The sequence below is a fragment of the Phoenix dactylifera genome, chromosome 3 (genome assembly GCF_051530095.1).
Source record: "Phoenix dactylifera cultivar Ajwa chromosome 3, Ajwa_hap1_PhDact_Kaust_v1.1, whole genome shotgun sequence".
NCBI classification, from domain to species: Eukaryota; Viridiplantae; Streptophyta; class Magnoliopsida; order Arecales; family Arecaceae; genus Phoenix; species Phoenix dactylifera.
Window position 1 is genome coordinate 19,246,698 of NC_143192.1, and position 16,985 is coordinate 19,263,682.

At 40.0% G+C, this 16,985-nt stretch overlaps 1 pseudogene; it reads right to left on the minus strand.

The window, feature by feature from the left end:
• Positions 1 to 7,625: 7,625 nt before the first annotated feature.
• Positions 7,626 to 7,723, minus strand: LOC120109780 (small nucleolar RNA R71; annotated as a pseudogene).
• Positions 7,724 to 16,985: the final 9,262 nt, after the last annotated feature.

A 16,985-nucleotide genomic window follows, 5' to 3' on the forward strand; every position in this document is an offset into this window, starting at 1 on the left:
ATGGATTCCTAGATGAAGGATCTGGACCATTGGTCAGCGCCTGAATCTGGACCACTGGATGGCTCTCTGGATGAAAGATCTGGACCATTGGTCAACGCCTGAATCTGGACCACTGGATGGCTCTCTGGATGAAAGATCTGGACCGTTGCTCAGCGTCTGAATCTGGACCATCGATGATGGCATCTTGCTTCTAGACCATTGGATGGCACCCTAGATGATGATGCCTTGATCTGGACCATTAGATGGCACCTAGATCTGGACCATTGGCTTTGGTTCACTGCATTTGGGCCCTTGGATCATCAGAATTTAAGAGGGAGACATGAGAAAGAAGTTGATACACCCTTCTCCTTAGCACCCCATCATGATGGGATGCCTCTCTTAGCACGTGCCTCATCATGATGAGGTGTGTGGATGGGATGCATCCCTTTATGATGCATCCCTCCATCTCTTATAAATAAGGAGGTGCCTTGGGGTTCTAAAGATCATCAAGGAAAAAGTCTCTCCTTCTCTCTCCCTTATCCCTTCTTTCTTACAAGCCTCTCTCTTTTGTCCTAACCCAAGACAAGAGGGTCTTCTTTAGGACAAAAAGGCTAGTGAATGTTTTAGAGGTAGAAAGGAAGAAGGAAGTGAAGGAAAATCAGCCAATTAAATCCTTTGGAAGGATTGAACAATTAGAATCAAGTTTTGGTGGAGCTAGAGTCTTGAACCCATTTCTGTGTGGATCAACATCGGAGGGTGAACATTTGGGCACCTTAGGACATCTTCAGACATATTGGATATAGCGTGATAGGTATTCTTCTATACCAAGATTATATTTTCTACATTATTTGGTTATACTATTAAGGTGATCTTGGCTTATTAGGGTTTCATATAATGGATTTTATAAGAAAAATTTTATAATTCCATATCTTCCGCTGCGTCCTAGGACACTGGGAAACCCAATAGTGGTATCAGAGCCACCCTTAATCCTTTTAACCAAATGATAATACATGCTATTATCTTGATGCTATGAGATAGCTAGGTTGTTTGTATGCATGATTAGTTTATGCCATGAGATAGTGTTATATTCATGTTGTAGCACAGTATAATTGCTAGTGTTAAATTATAGAATGTGCAATGAGACCAATATAGTAGTATGAAAACTTTGGGCTGACCCATTCTAGAACAATCGACTCAGTTGGTGTCTAGGAAGGAAGCCACAGGTGGTTACTTAATTAGGACCTCACTCTCTAAGTGAGGGGTGCCTCCCACCTGCTTTTCTGGCCAATTATTTGATTGTCCTTTATGGTTGAGCTTAATGTTAGTAAGATACTACTATTTGAAAGCCCTCACTAAATTCATAATTAAGTCGTAGTGTTAATTGCTTTAAGCTGAGCCATTCTGAATCAATTAACTAAGTTGGTGTTTAGGAAAGAGGCTACAGGTGATTATTTAATTAGAACCTTACTAAGTAAGGAGAGCCTCCCATCTGCTTACCTGGCCAACTATTTGATTAACCTCCATGGAAAAGCTAATTGCTGATATAACACTATAAAGGTCCTTCCTTCATGCTTAGATATTATTATGTCAATATCTACGCGAGCTTGTTGTGATTCCCACAAGGCTAGTATTAGGGATTGATATTGTAATATCTTGATGCATATGATGCATATGGCATATTTTAATATATTGCCTTGTTGTGATTCCCACAAGGGCAGCATTATTCAAATATGACTGTATAAAAATGAAGGGTTTGACTTAACTAGACACAATAGTTTGTTGTGATTTCCACAAGACTATATGTGTGCTAGAGGACATAATAAAGTTGGACATTGCATGGGATGCAATTGGAAAGAGTTTCCTACCTTTGAACTTATAAGGGCTTGTTGTGATTCCCACAAGGTCTTTTATAAGGAATTTTGATCTCAACCCCACTAAGAAAATTAGTATTTTCTCGTTCATCATACTTGAGGGTTATGATATTCGATAAAAATAATGGGAGTAACAATTGGATAAAAGTCCTTGTCTGATTGAATACATGTCATCATGATTGGTCTGCTTATATTAGTGTTCTTTGTAATTATAGATTAATTCTGCATAAATGGCATCTTCACTCTCACTTAGAGGTATCTTAGATACAAACAAATTGACTGGTCCCAGCTATGTGGACTGGTTGAGGAATTTAAAGATTGTTCTCACATAAGAAAAACTTTCCAACATTCTTGAAACCCCTGACCTAGGGTCAGCAGGGGAAGATGCAACTGAGGAGGAATTGGCCACATATCGTACGTGGAAAAATGACAGTTTGACTGTCAAATGTATCATGCTTGCTTCTATGAATAATGAATTGCAGAGGCAGCATGATAGCATGGATACTCACTCCATACTCCTTAACTTGAAGGAGTTATATAGTGAGCAGAGCAGAACTGCTAGATATGAGATATCTAAGCAGTTGTTCCGTGCTAGAATGATCGAGGGATCGTCTGTGTAAGACCACTGTTTAAAGGTTATAGACTTGATCACTCGATTGAGTCAACTTGAATTTGCTATGGACAGTGAGCTCAGTCAGGATTTGATCCTACAATCACTACCCGACTCATTCTCGCATTTGTCGTGAATTGTCACATGAACAAACTGAATTCCTCCCTGCCTGAGCTTCTAAATATGCTGAAAACAGCAGAGTCTCACATCAAGAAGGACAAGGGTCCGATCCTTTTTGTTGGTGAGAGCTCAAAGAAGAAGTCGGGCAACAAGGGTTCAACGAAAAAACTAAACCCTAAGAGTCACATCAAAAAGAAGAAGGAAAAGAAAATCTCTGGACCCGGTACCTGTTTCCACTGCGGCAAGACGGGGCATTGGAAAAGGAACTGCAAGAGCTTTCTTGCAAGTGTGAAGCCTGATGCAAGTGTTGCATCAAAAGGTATGTTTTTATTACATGCCAATATGACATTAAGTTCTTCTGATTCTAATTCATGGGTATTGGATACCAGTTGTGGTTCTCACATATGCAAATCTTTGCATGGACTGCAGAAAATTAGAAGTCTGAAGAAAGGTGACTTCGAGCTATATGGCGCTGGAGGAGAATCCATCCAGGCTGAAGCTGTTGGCACCTACATACTAGAGCTACCCTCCGGAAAGTTCTTAAAGCTAGAAGACTGTTATTTTATACCAAAAATCATTAGAAATGTAATTTCAATTCCTTTGTTGCTTAAGAAAGGATTCAAAATAAATAGAAAGAGCAATGGTTGCTCTATTTCTTTATCTAATGAGTATTATTGTCATGGCACTATGGAAAATGGTCTTTTAGTATTATGTCTTAATAATGTTATGTTTCATATTGGCAAAGATAATAAAAGAAAAAGAGAGAATATTAATAATACCCTCCTCTGGCATTACCAATTAGGTCATATTAGTGAGACAAGGTTACACAAGTTGTATAAAGATAAATTCTTTGACCCTTATGATTTTGAATCATTAGGAACTTGTGAATCTTGTCTTATGGGTAAAATGACCAAGTCTCCATTCTCGGGACATGGAGAAAGGGCAAGTGAGTTGTTAGAACTCGTACACACTGATGTGTGCGGTCCTATATCAACTCCAGCTAGAGGTGGATACTCTTACTTCATCACATTTACTGATGACTTATCAAGGTTCAGTTGTGTGTATCTAATGAAACATAAATCCGAAGCCTTTGATAAATTTAAAGAGTATCAAAGTATGGTCGAAAAATAAACTGGGAAGTGTATTAAAATCCTTCGATCTGATCGAGGAGGAGATACCTTTCTAGTGAATTTTTAGATTATCTTAAATTAAAGGGTATACTCTCTGAATGGACACCTCCATATATGCCACAATTAAATGGTATAGCTGAAAGGAGGAATCGTACCTTATTAGATATGGTACAGTCCATGATGTGCTTCACAAATCTTCCAATTTTCTTCTAGGGACATGCCCTAGAAACTGCTGCATTAGTATTAAATAGAGTACCATCTAAGACTGTATCTAGCACTCCATATGAGATATGGAAAGAAAAGAAACCTAATCTTAAGTATCTTAAGATATGGGGTTGTCATGCTTATGTCAAAAGAAATTTTGGACACAAGCTAAGTGCTAGATCGGACAAGTGTACATTTGTAGGTTATCCTAAAGACAGTTTAGGATATATCTTCTATGATCCTACCGAACAAAAGATATTTGTTGCTAGGCATGCCACTTTCTTGGAAAAAGAGTTTTTCTTAGAAAAGGGCAAGGATAGAAGAATTGAACTTGATGAAGTTCAAGACCTACAAGGTGAGACATATAATAATCCTCAACCAGATGTACCCATAGAAGAGGTATAGCCACTACACACTACTCCTCTCCGAAGGTCAGAAAGAGTGCGAAATGCACCTGAGAGGTATGGATTTATCATTGAGAATGATGAAGCCCACATCATTGATAACGATGACCCTCTGACCTATTCGGAAGCTGTCAAGAGTAGGGACTCTGACAGATGGCTAGACGCCATGAAATCCGAGATAGATTCTATGTATACAAACCAAGTGTGGACTTTGGTTGATGCACCTGAGGGAGTGATTCCAATAGGGTGCAAATGGGTATACAAGAAGAAGATAGGAGCTGATAGCCAAGTAGAAACCTACAAGGCCAGGCTAGTGGCAAAAGGTTTCAGGCAAAAATAAGGTATTGATTATGATGAAACTTTTTCGCCAGTAGCTATGCTCAAATCTATTCGGATTATGCTTGCTATAGCTGCATACTATGATTATGAGATCTGGCAGGTGGATGTCAAAACCGCCTTCCTTAATGGTCACCTTGAGGAAGAAGTTTATATGACACAACCAGAGGGATTTGTCTAAGAGGGAGAGCAAATCAAGTATGTAGGCTAAAGTGATGAGAGCACAAAAGTGCGATCTAAATACCCATTAACTTAGCCTAATGCTAGCAAAATAATGATAAATAATAGGTGTTAACATTTGCATGATTAAATATTTTATCCTTAGCACTTATTATAATTTTTATCATTTTTTTTTATAAATTCATCTTAAAAGAATGCATCTTCCTAACTGCAGAACAGAGCCCAGATTCAGCCATCCACAATGCATCTCGAGCATTTCCACGTCCGCATCCGTGAGCCACATCAGCCCTCTCAAGACCCGTCCGCGTCTCAGGATCCGTGATCAAATCATGCCGCGATCAGCCTTTCTCCCAGCTCTTGGAACCTGCAATCAAGTGTTTCTCTCGTGCGTCCACGAAGCATTCAGCGTCCCGAGTCCAACATCCGGCCGTCCGTGGCGATTCCGCCGCGTCCCAGCGCGTGTGATCAGCTCCCAGCATCCACCACGATTTTCAGCCTTCACCAGATCCCGCAGGAGTCCCAGATCTCAGCTTCCTTCCGCTTCTCCCGCAAGTCAGAGCATACATCCCAGTTCTCCCACGCATCTCAGCATCTGCGATCCTCCGCGTCCGAACCAGCTTCCGTTCCAGCTTCTTCGGAGTTCCAGCCACATCAGCTCCCAGCCTTCCGTCTTCCTCGCAGTCTCCGTGTCCCAGCTCCATCTCAAGCTCATCCGTTCGCTACCCAACCTCCCAACATCTTGCAGCCGTCCGCATTCGAAGATCCCGCATCCCAGCAAAGTCCCGGCCGTCCACGTGCAAAAATCCACCACGATCCAGCCTCTCCCAGACATCCCGCGTCCGTGATCTCAGCGTATGCGTCCCAGGTTCTCCCAGTTCTCAGCAGTCCATGCATCCCAGCTCCTCTCGAATCTCCAACGATCCACCCGCGAAGCTCCCAGCGTCCGCGTGCATCCCGCGAAGATCGCGATCCATCCACGCCGAGCTTCTCGCGTCCGGGATACTCGGCATCTCCACGTATTCCGGGAGATCAGGGACTCATCGCATTTTAAAAGGAGGGCTCTCTCGGCTGGGAGGAGGTATCCCTCATTCGGAAGAAAAGAAGAAACAGAGGAGGGCCCTCTGTCAAAAGAAAAAAAAAGAGAAAGGGAAACAGGGCCTCCCCTGTTTCCGAAAAGAAAAAAAGAAAGAAAGGAAAAGGGGAAAATGAAAGGGGGACTAATTTTTAAAATGGGTGGCTGATTTCTTAGGAGGGAGATGGAGGAACCTTTGATGTATTGCTCTTTGAAGTAAACTCTAAACTTTTGCCTTCAATGAATCATATTTACTGATATGTTTTTGATCCATGCATAGTTATTTCGTAGATAGTTCTTAAATGGATTATGATTATTGATATATGGATTGCTTTAGTATTTGATTCGTCGTAGACGTAGAAAGCACGACGAATGCTTAGAAATTGAGTTCATATGTTCATGAAACATATACCATGATTAGATCTATCCTACCATTCATTTTTAATCAAGAACCATAGAGTTTATTTCTTGGGTGCAATATCGTCAAGGTGAATTCCAGATCCCTACCATCTTTATTTTATTAAACTTTGTTTATTGCTATATTGTTCTCCAATTTTAATTTCTAAAAATCAAAACATAATTTTAATCCACAAATTTATTGAATTAATTAATCTAAAATTATATTAAATAATCTCATATACATTTCGTTCCCTGAGGATTCGACCTCGGACTCCCGAGAATTTACTACTTGTGCGATTCTCCTGCACTTGGGAGAACAATTTTATTTTTGCATCAAGTTTTTGGCGCCGTTGCCGGGGAACGGCTGATTTATTAGTATATTTTTAGAGTTAATTTTTAGTTGATTTGTTAGTATTTTTCTTTTGAAAAAAAAAAAATTGAATCTTTATTGCTGTTATTTTATTCCCTGCACAGTCTGCATCAAACTCTGATATCTGAGTAATTCACCGTCTGATTGGATTCAAATTTGGTCGTCGGGTGCAGGACCTGTGTTTCTTTCATCTGAACGTTCTGATTGACATTCTGATACTTTTATGACCATTATATTAATCTGAAACCTTGCTGCTGTCTGTTGTGAATTTTCTGTGTTTAAATTTTTTTTTAGAATCAGAATTTTATTATTATCATATCTCATTAACCCTTGTTGCTAGTTGAAAATTGATAAGAACTTTAAGAAAAGATCAAGGGTGATCATTAAAAGAATAAAATAAATAAACTCTGAAACTTTGTATGCTAGGGTGGAATAGGGACGACACCGGTCGATTAAGTCGTACAACTTTAGATCATCCCTTAGGACACATCCTTGAAATTCCTTCGCAGTATCTCACACCTTTTGAGATGGCAAATTTTCCTGATGATGTAGGAAGTCACCATGGTGATGAAGGTAGACCTCCAGTTATGACACTTCGACAATATTTACACCCTACTAGGACTAGTCAACCTTCATGCATGATTATTCCTGAAAATGTTGGACACTTTGAAATCAAACCAGGGGTAATTCAATTGCTGCCAAAGTATCATGGAATGGAATCCGAGAACCCTTATCTTCACCTTAAGGATTTTGAGGAAATTAGTATCATGTTTAGAGTGCCAAATGTATCGGAAGATGTCCTTAAATTGACCTTGTTTCCTTTTTCCTTAAAGGATAAAGCCAAAACATGGCTGAACTCCTTGAGACCTAGATCGCTAGGAACATGGCAGGATATGCAAAGAGAATTCTTGAAAAAATTCTTTCCCACACAAAGGACTAACTTTTTGAAAAGGCACATTAGTAACTTCCAACAAAAAGACCATGAAACATTTTATGAATGCTGGGAGAGATTTAAAGATTTGCTTCTCTCTTGTCCTCATCATGGGTTTGAAACATGGAGAACCATTAGTTTCTTTTACGAAGGGTTGTCTCCACAGTTAAAACAATTTATAGAGACTATATGCAATGGTCTATTTTTAGAAAAGCAACCCGATGAGGCATGAGACTATTTAGACTCTCTCGCAGAGACTGCACAATTATAGGATACAGGGGATAGAGTGAATAAACCTTTGGCTAAGCCTACTAGCATTGGACACGGGGGCCTTTACAACCTTAGTACTCAGGATGATATTCAGGCTAAAATGGCAGCCCTTACTAGGAAGGTAGAGGAAATTGAACTTAGAAGATTGAACCCGTCAAGACCTTAGAACATAACAGCGAGTGTTGTAGGATTTGTGAGATGCCCGGTCATCTCACCACTGATTGCCCCACAATACCCGCATTCAAGGAAGTCTTGCATGATCAGGCCAATGTTATGAATACATATCAAAAATCTTTTAATAATCCTTTTTCGGGTACTTATAACCCTGGATGGAAGAACCATCCAAATTTCAGGTGGAGGAATGACCAACCTCAACAAGTATATAACCCAACTCCTCCACCTCCGCAGCCTCATTATGCACACGCACCCCCTCAAAAATCCAGTCTCGAAGAAACTTTGCAATCTTTCATGCAAGGTCAAGCTAAAATCAATGATGAATTAAGAAATCAACTGACAACGCTGACCACTGCTTTAAGTGCTCAAGAGAAAGGTAAGCTACCAGCTCAACCACAACCTAATCCTCAAATCTATGGCGGTAGCAATGCATCATCTTCAACTTCGCATAAAGAACAAGCAAAGAGTATAATAACTTTGCGAAGTGGAAAGGTTATTGACCGACCAGTCCCAGAACAAACACAAGTCATACCTGATTCTGACCCTCCCAAGACAAAAGAAAAGGATAATGAAGAAACTGAAACACCAATATCTACTGAAAAAATTGAATGTCCTTTTCCTGCACCATTTCCACAAAGATTAAAGCCCTTGCAAAAGCTTGAACCAAACTCTGAAATTCTTGAGCTTTTTAAGCAAGTAAAAATCAATGTACCTCTTCTTGATGCAATTAAACAAGTGTCTTCCTATGCAAAATTTTTAAAAGATTTGTGCACTGTCAAGCGTCGTTTAAATGTCAAGAAGAAAGCATTTTTGGCTGAAAATGTAAGTGCAATTTTACAGCATAACATTCTCCCTAAATATAAGGATCCAGGTTGCCCAACTATCTCGTGCATCATTGGCAATTTTAGGATTGAGCGAGCATTGTTAGATTTAGGAGCAAGTGTGAATTTGTTGCCATATACGGTATATGAGCAACTCGGTTTGGGTGAGTTGAAGCCAACAACTGTGACCTTACAATTAGCTGACCGGTCAGTGAAGGTCCCTCGAGGGATTATCGAAGATGTGTTGGTCCAAGTAGACAAGTTCTATTTTCCTGTCGACTTTATCGTACTGGACACACATCCGGCTTCCAATTCACCATCTCAGATTCCAGTCATCTTAGGACGTCCATTCCTTGCAACTTCTAATGCATTGATCAATTGTAGGAATGGTATCATGAAGCTTTCTTTTGGCAATATGACTTTGGAACTGAATGTCTTTAGTATAGGCAAACAACCCAGTGATCATGAAGAAAGTAAAGAAGTTGAATGGGTTGAAACCATTGCGGAAGAATATTTGTTAAAAGAAACATTTACTGAATTGACCGACAATGGTTTGATAGATTGGTGTTCTGAAGGTACTGCTGATGATATGGTCCCACCTATTTTAGATAACTCGGATGTCATGATGGTCAATGGGTGGAGACCAAGAATAGAGGAATTTGAACAGTTGCCACCTCTAAAAGCAAAGATAGTACCATCCCATGAACAAACACCTAAGCTCGAGTTGAAACCTTTACCGAAGGAACTCAAGTATGCCTTTCTTGGACCCGAGGACACATTTCCTATAATCATCTCATCTGATCTGGATCATGCCCAAGAAAGAAAATTACTTGGTGTTCTAAAGAATCATAAAGGAGCTTTAGGGTGGTCTATTGCCGACTTGAAGGGGATTAGCCCTTTAATTTGCACGCACAGGATATATTTGGAGGACAATGCCAAAACCACAAGGCAAATGCAACGCAGGTTGAATCCTACGATGAGAGATGTGGTTAAAGCAGAAGTCCTCAAGTTGCTTGACGTGGGTATTATTTACCCAATTTCCGACAGTAAATGGGTAAGTCCTACTCAAGTCGTTCCTAAGAAGTCAGGTCTGACGGTAGTCAAAAATGAGCAGGGTGAACTAGTTCCAACTCGTGTTCCGACGAGTTGGTGCATGTATGTTGACTACCGAAAATTGAATTTGGTCACTAGGAAAGATCACTTTCCCCTACCCTTTCTAGACCAAGTTTTAGAAAGAGTTGCAGGACACAATTTCTATTGTTTTCTCGATGGCTATTCTGGATACTACCAAATCGAGATTTCACTAGAAGATCAAGAGAAGACTACCTTCACTTGTCCTTTTGGCACATTCGCTTTCTGTCGGATGTCATTCGGGTTGTGTAATGCACCTGCAACATTCCAAAGATGCATGCTCAGTATTTTTGAAGACATGAATGAGAAATTTTTAGAAGTGTTTATGGATGATTTCCTATTTTTGGCGATTCTTTTGATGATTGTTTGTTATATTTACAAACTGTCTTAGCTCGGTGTATAGAAAAGAATCTGATACTGAATTGGGAGAAATGCCACTTCATGGTGCCAAAGGGAATTGTCCTAGGACATATTGTTTCATCGAAGGGCATGGAAGTTGATAGAGCTAAGATTGACTTAATCGCCAAGCTACCTGCACCCAAGACGGTTAGAGATGTTAGATCATTTTTGGGTCACGCGGGATTTTATAGGAGGTTCATCAAGGACTTTAGTGTCATAGCTCGACCATTATGTAACCTCTTATCCCTTGATACACCGTTCGATTGGACCGAAACATGTCAAGAGGCATTCGAAAAATTGAAGGCTATGCTTAGCACTGCACCCATCGTGCGACCACCTGATTGGTCATTACCTTTTGAGATCATGTGCGATGCTAGTGACTATGCGATAGGAGCTGTCCTAGGACAATAATAAGCCATATGTCATCTACTATGCAAGCAAAACCTTAAATGATGCTCAAATGAATTACACCACCACCGAGAAGGAATTGCTTGCGGTAGTATTTGCATTAGACAAATTTCGCTCTTATATCCTTGGTGCTCCTATTGTTATCTTTACAGATCATGCAGCGCTAAAATATTTATTGGATAAGAAAGATGCCAAACCACGCTTAATACGATGGATACTTCTACTCCAGGAATTTGACATCACTATCAAAGATAAAAAGAGAGTAGAGAATGTGGTTGCTGACCATCTATCACGGCTAGTTGTTCATGATTTGGTGCCACAGTTGCCCATCAAGGACTCGTTCCCTGAAGAACAATTGTTTGCACTTTCTACTATGCCGTGGTATGCTGATATTGTAAACTTTCTTGTCACGAACCGGATGCCGGAGCATTGGGGATCGAATGATAAGAATAATTTCTTGCGTGAAGTAAGGAGTTATTATTATGATGCCCCCTATTTGTTCAAGTATTGCAATGATCAAATCTTTAGAAGATGCATACCGGATCATAGATTCAAAGTGTACTCTCTTTTTGTCATGCCAGTGCTTGCGGAGGACACTTTGCATCTAAGAAAACAGCAGCTAAGGTGTTACAATGTGGTTTTTATTGGCCTACACTATTTAAAGATGCCCACGAGTTCTGTAGGACATGTGACCCATGTCAACGTATTGGAAGTCTAACTCGTAGGCAAATGATGCCTCTTCAGCCCATTACTGCTATTGAAATTTTTGACATGTGGGGCATGGATTTTATGGGCCCATTTCCACTGTCTTTTGGATATGAGTATATTTTAGTTGGTGTTGAGTATGTGTCAAAATGGGTAGAAGCTGTTGCCTGTAGAACTAATGATCACAAACCTGTTTTGAAATTTCTTAAAGAAAATATCTTTTCACGGTTTGGAATGCCCAAGGTTATAATTAGTGATGGGGGAAAACATTTCTGTAACAAACCTTTTGAGATCCTGTTACGAAAGTACGGTATCACTCATAGAATTGCAACTCCTTATCACTCGCAGACTAGTGGCCAAGTTGAGTTAGCTAATCGGGAGATTAAACGAATTTTAGAGAAAACGGTGAATCCATCACGCAAAGACTGGTCTTTAAAACTTTCTGACGCATTGTGGGCTTACCGTACTGCTTATAAAACTATTCTTGGTTTGTCCCCGTATCGGCTAGTTTATGAAAAAGCATGTCATCTACCTGTTGAAATAGAGCATAAATCGTATTGGGCCATTAGACAATTAAACTTTGAACTGTCAAATGCTGGTTTCGCTAGAAAATTACAATTAAGTGAATTGAATGAAATTCGTCGGGATGCGTATGACAATGCTAGACTTTGTAAAGAACGAATGAAAATTAGGCATGATAAATCAATTCTAAGAAAATCTTTTGAACCTGCACAAAAAGTTCTTTGTTATGACTCCCGCTTACATCTGTTTTCTGGAAAGTTACGATCAAGATGGACAGGTCCTTTCATTGTAAAAACTGTTTTTCCACACGGGATAGTTGAAATTGAAAATCCACAGGATGGCACAATTTTTAAGGTAAATGGACAAAGATTAAAACATTTTCTTGAGAATTTTACAGATGAAGAGGACTCCTTTCCCTTGGAGGAGCCTTCTTATGACTGAGCATGACGGCCAAGGTACGTGTATATTAGTTAGAATTAAATTTTTTCTTTTATTTCTAGTTTTCTTCTTATTTTGTAGGTCTTTTTTTTTTGAAAATCAACAGCTCAAGGTATTCTTCTTCTCTCTATTATTTTCTCTATTGTCTCTCATATATAGTTTTCTTGCATTTTTTTTTACATTGAGGACAATGCAATGTTTAAGTTGGGGGGAGGGAAATTTTGATCCAAAAAAAAATAAAATAAAATAAAATAAAATAAAATAAAAAACTTGTTTTTGCATTTGATTTATTCTATTGCTTTCTTTTCTGAGCAAATGCACATGTATTTTCATATTGAGTTTGTGCAACTATTAAGGCAAGGAACACATGCATACTATGATTGATCAGAGACCTATTATTAGATCCCCACATGTGTACTTAATGACAATAGGAAGGCCTCAGGAATTCATATTTGTTAACTGCATTTTTGTTAGCCTTATCCATAAAAGAAGTATGAGTATCCTTGTTCGTACCATAAGGTTCAGGATTTAGTTTTCACATAAAGATAGAGGTTGAATATCCCGACTAGATTACTTAGGTGCCTTATGATCCGACTTTGGTTGACCTATAGTCACGATGCAGTCACATATATAATAAAAATATTTATATGGTTCAGTCTACCATTTCTTTTCTTGCATAATTATTATTCAAAAAAAAAAAATACTTATGATGACAAGTCTGGCCTCGTGGCGTAGTCTGGTTCGAGTAATTAAGTCCGAGGGGTGTTTCACCTAATGTCTTGAGCCAACTGGATCGGGGGTCATTGACTGAAAGCTCGCTACATGGACCTTACTAGAGCCTAATGGGGTTGGATAGCTGTAGTTGTCATGTGTATTGAAAGAAAAAAAAAATGAAATAAAAATAAGCATGAATGAGTTGGTTAGGCTGAACCTAGTGACATGTGGTAATGGCTGGTTTGACTCCATTGTATTGGACCTCTATGTACCCGGGTTGTTTAGTTGAGATTGATAGCTCTTTCTTTATATGCGAACCATTCTTGACAAATTTAGACAACAAGTGATATTCTAAAAATTTGATGGATCAGGTTCTAATAAAGTGTAGAAAATATTTGTGGACTTGAGTAGTGCACCTAAAACTCAGGCGGTGCTCTGTTGTGGTGGAGGTATTAGTACTCTGAGAAAGTCATATGATTTGATGCACACTACACTTTTATATTCCTTGCTTTGACAGTTGCCATGCTTGAAAATATATATCAATTAATTACATGTGTATTAGCTTAGGATTTATTTCATATTTTTATTAGAATATCATGTCATATAATTCATGATGTTTGTGGGTAACATCCCTGAAAACCCTCACGAGACAACACTCGTCCACTAGGGTAACCTAGGGGTTTAACGGCTTATTGCACGTGCTAAGTGCAATCGTGATTCCTACGAAAGTGAGTATTTATCTTAATTTTATGCAATTAGTTCTAATAAAATATCAAAAGATCAACCAACACTTTTTGTACTCTCATATTATTGTTTACTCTGAAATTGCTAGAGACTAGCAATAAGCTAGTTGGGGGGTGTGATGAGAGCACAAAAGTACGATCTAAATACCCATTAACTTAGCCTAATGCTAGCAAAATAATGATAAATCATAGGTGTTAACATTTGCCTGATTAAATATTTTATCCTTAGCACTTATTATAATTTTTATCATTATTTTATATAAATTCATCTTAAAAGAATGCATCTTCCTAACTGCAGAACAGAGCCCAGATTCAGCCATCCACAATGCATCTCGAGCATTTCCACGTCCGCATCCGTGAGCCACATCAGCCCTCTCAAGACCCGTCCGCGTCTCAGGATCCGTGATCAAATCATGCCGCGATCAGCCTTTCTCCCAGCTCTTGGAACCTGCAATCAAGTGTTTCTCTCGTGCGTCCACGAAGCATTCAGCGTCCCGAGTCCAACATCCGGCCGTCCGTGGCGATTCCGCCGCGTCCCAGCGCGTGTGATCAGCTCCCAGCATCCACCACGATTTTCAGCCTTCACCAGATCCCGCAGGAGTCCCAGATCTCAGCTTCCTTCCGCTTCTCCCGCAAGTCAGAGCATACATCCCAGTTCTCCCACGCATCTCAGCATCTGCGATCCTCCGCGTCCGAACCAGCTTCCGTTCCAGCTTCTTCGGAGTTCCAGCCACATCAGCTCCTAGCCTTCCGTCTTCCTCGCAGTCTCCGTGTCCCAGCTCCATCTCAAGCTCATCCGTTCGCTACCCAACCTCCCAACATCCTGCAGCCATCCGCGTTCGAAGATCCCGCATCCCAGCAAAGTCCCGGCCGTCCGCGTGCAAAAATCCACCGCGATCCAGCCTCTCCCAGACATCCCGCGTCCGTGATCTCAGCATATGCGTCCCAGGTTCTCCCAGTTCTCAGCAGTCCACGCATCCCAGCTCCTCTCGAATCTCCAACGATCCACCCGCGAAGCTCCCAGCGTCCGCGTGCATCCCGCGAAGATCGCGATCCATCCACGTCCGAGCTTCTCGCGTCCGGGATACTCGGCATCTCCACGTATTCCGGGAGATCAGGGACTCATCGCATTTTAAAAGGAGGGCTCTCTCGGCTGGGAGGAGGTATCCCTCATTCGGAAGAAAAGAAGAAACAGAGGAGGGCCCTCTGTCAAAAGAAAAAAAAAAAGAGAAAGGGAAATAGGGCCTCCCCTGTTTCCGAAAAGAAAAAAAGAAAGAAAGGAAAAGGGGAAAATGAAAGGGGGACTAATTTTTAAAATGGGTGGCTGATTTCTTAGGAGGGAGATGGAGGAACCTTTGATGTATTGCTCTTTGAAGTAAACTCTAAACTTTTGCCTTCAATGAATCATATTTACTGATATGTTTTTGATCCATGCATAGTTATTTCGTAGATAGTTCTTAAATGGATTATGATTATTGATATATGGATTGCTTTAGTATTTGATTCGTCGTAGACGTAGAAAGCACGACGAATGCTTAGAAATTGAGTTCATATGTTCATGAAACATATACCATGATTAGATCTATCCTACCATTCATTTTTAATCAAGAACCATAGAGTTTATTTCTTGGGTGCAATATCGTCAAGGGGGATTCCAGATCCCTACCATCTTTATTTTATTAAACTTTGTTTATTGCTATATTGTTCTCCGATTTTAATTTTTGAAAATCAAAACATAATTTTAATCCACAAATTTATTGAATTAATTAATCTAAAATTATATTAAATAATCTCATATACATTTCGTTCCCTGAGGATTCGACCTCGGACTCCCGAGAATTTACTACTTGTGCGATTCTCCTGCACTTGGGAGAACAATTTTATTTTTGCATCAAGTTTTTGACCGAATCCCATGAATCATTCCCTGTTTCAAGCATCTTTATCTTCTTCAAATTCCCAGCATCCCGTTCGTGAACCATATCCTCCCCTGTTCCGAGTTCATCCCTTCTCCCACGGATCATTATGCATCTAACGAACAAAGCCATCTCTTCCGAGCTTCACAGGCAACCTCCCAAGCTAACCCCACATATTTTCTTCGCATCAGGATCAGCCCCATCCATCCGCTTCCATCCTTATCCGTGAAGAAACAGGAGAAGAGAGAGAGAGAGGAGTTGCAGCCTATAAAAGGCCCAGGCATGAACCAAGAAGGCTATTCCTCCTTCCCCACCGGGGGGCATTCCCTCTTCCCCCACCGGGGGCCGCTCCAATTCTTCCCCCACCGAAGGGAGCCGGGTTGATCAGATGAAGCTTGGGTTTGGTTCCACATCTCTCCCAGGCCAAATCCCACGGGAAGAAGAAGAAATAAAAGGAGGGAGAATAGTTTGGGCATTTCGGGAAACACTTCCCATATAAAAAAAATTGAAGTGCTGAGGCAGAGGAAGCCGATCATGATGGAAGCCCGTTGCTGTGCCGCTGCTGCCGTCTATCACTGCATGGAAGCCTGAGCTCTTCTCCAGGGCTGGATGCAGCCCAAACAAAGAGACACGGGTTTTATATTTTATTTTATATTCTTGGGGTTGTATGAACTTATTGTTTTTAATGGATATCTTCTTTTGAATCATATTTAATTTCTGTGATTTTAAGTATGATGTTCGTACAACTGTTCTTCATGATCACTAGGTAAATATAAGATAGTCCATGCTTAAGGAAGATGTGGTGTGCTACCGCATTAGTTTAGGGTAGACATTGCATGCCAACTGAAGATGGATTATGCCTAAATTACTTTTGTGAAATTTTATTCGAATGCTTTTTAGGCTTGTAGCCAATTTGCATGTTAATCCAAGAATAAATTAAAATACAAATAACCTTTGTTCCGATGTTAGTGGTGAATTTCTTGCCCTAGGTTCTCCCAAACTGATATCATTTTAATTGCATTTCTTATTAAATTTCTAGTTTAATTTTCTTCACAAACTTTTCCTTTTAAATATTTTTTTTAAAGAAAAAGAACTATACCCCAATTTCTGTGGATCGATACCCGTAATCACTATCCTACCA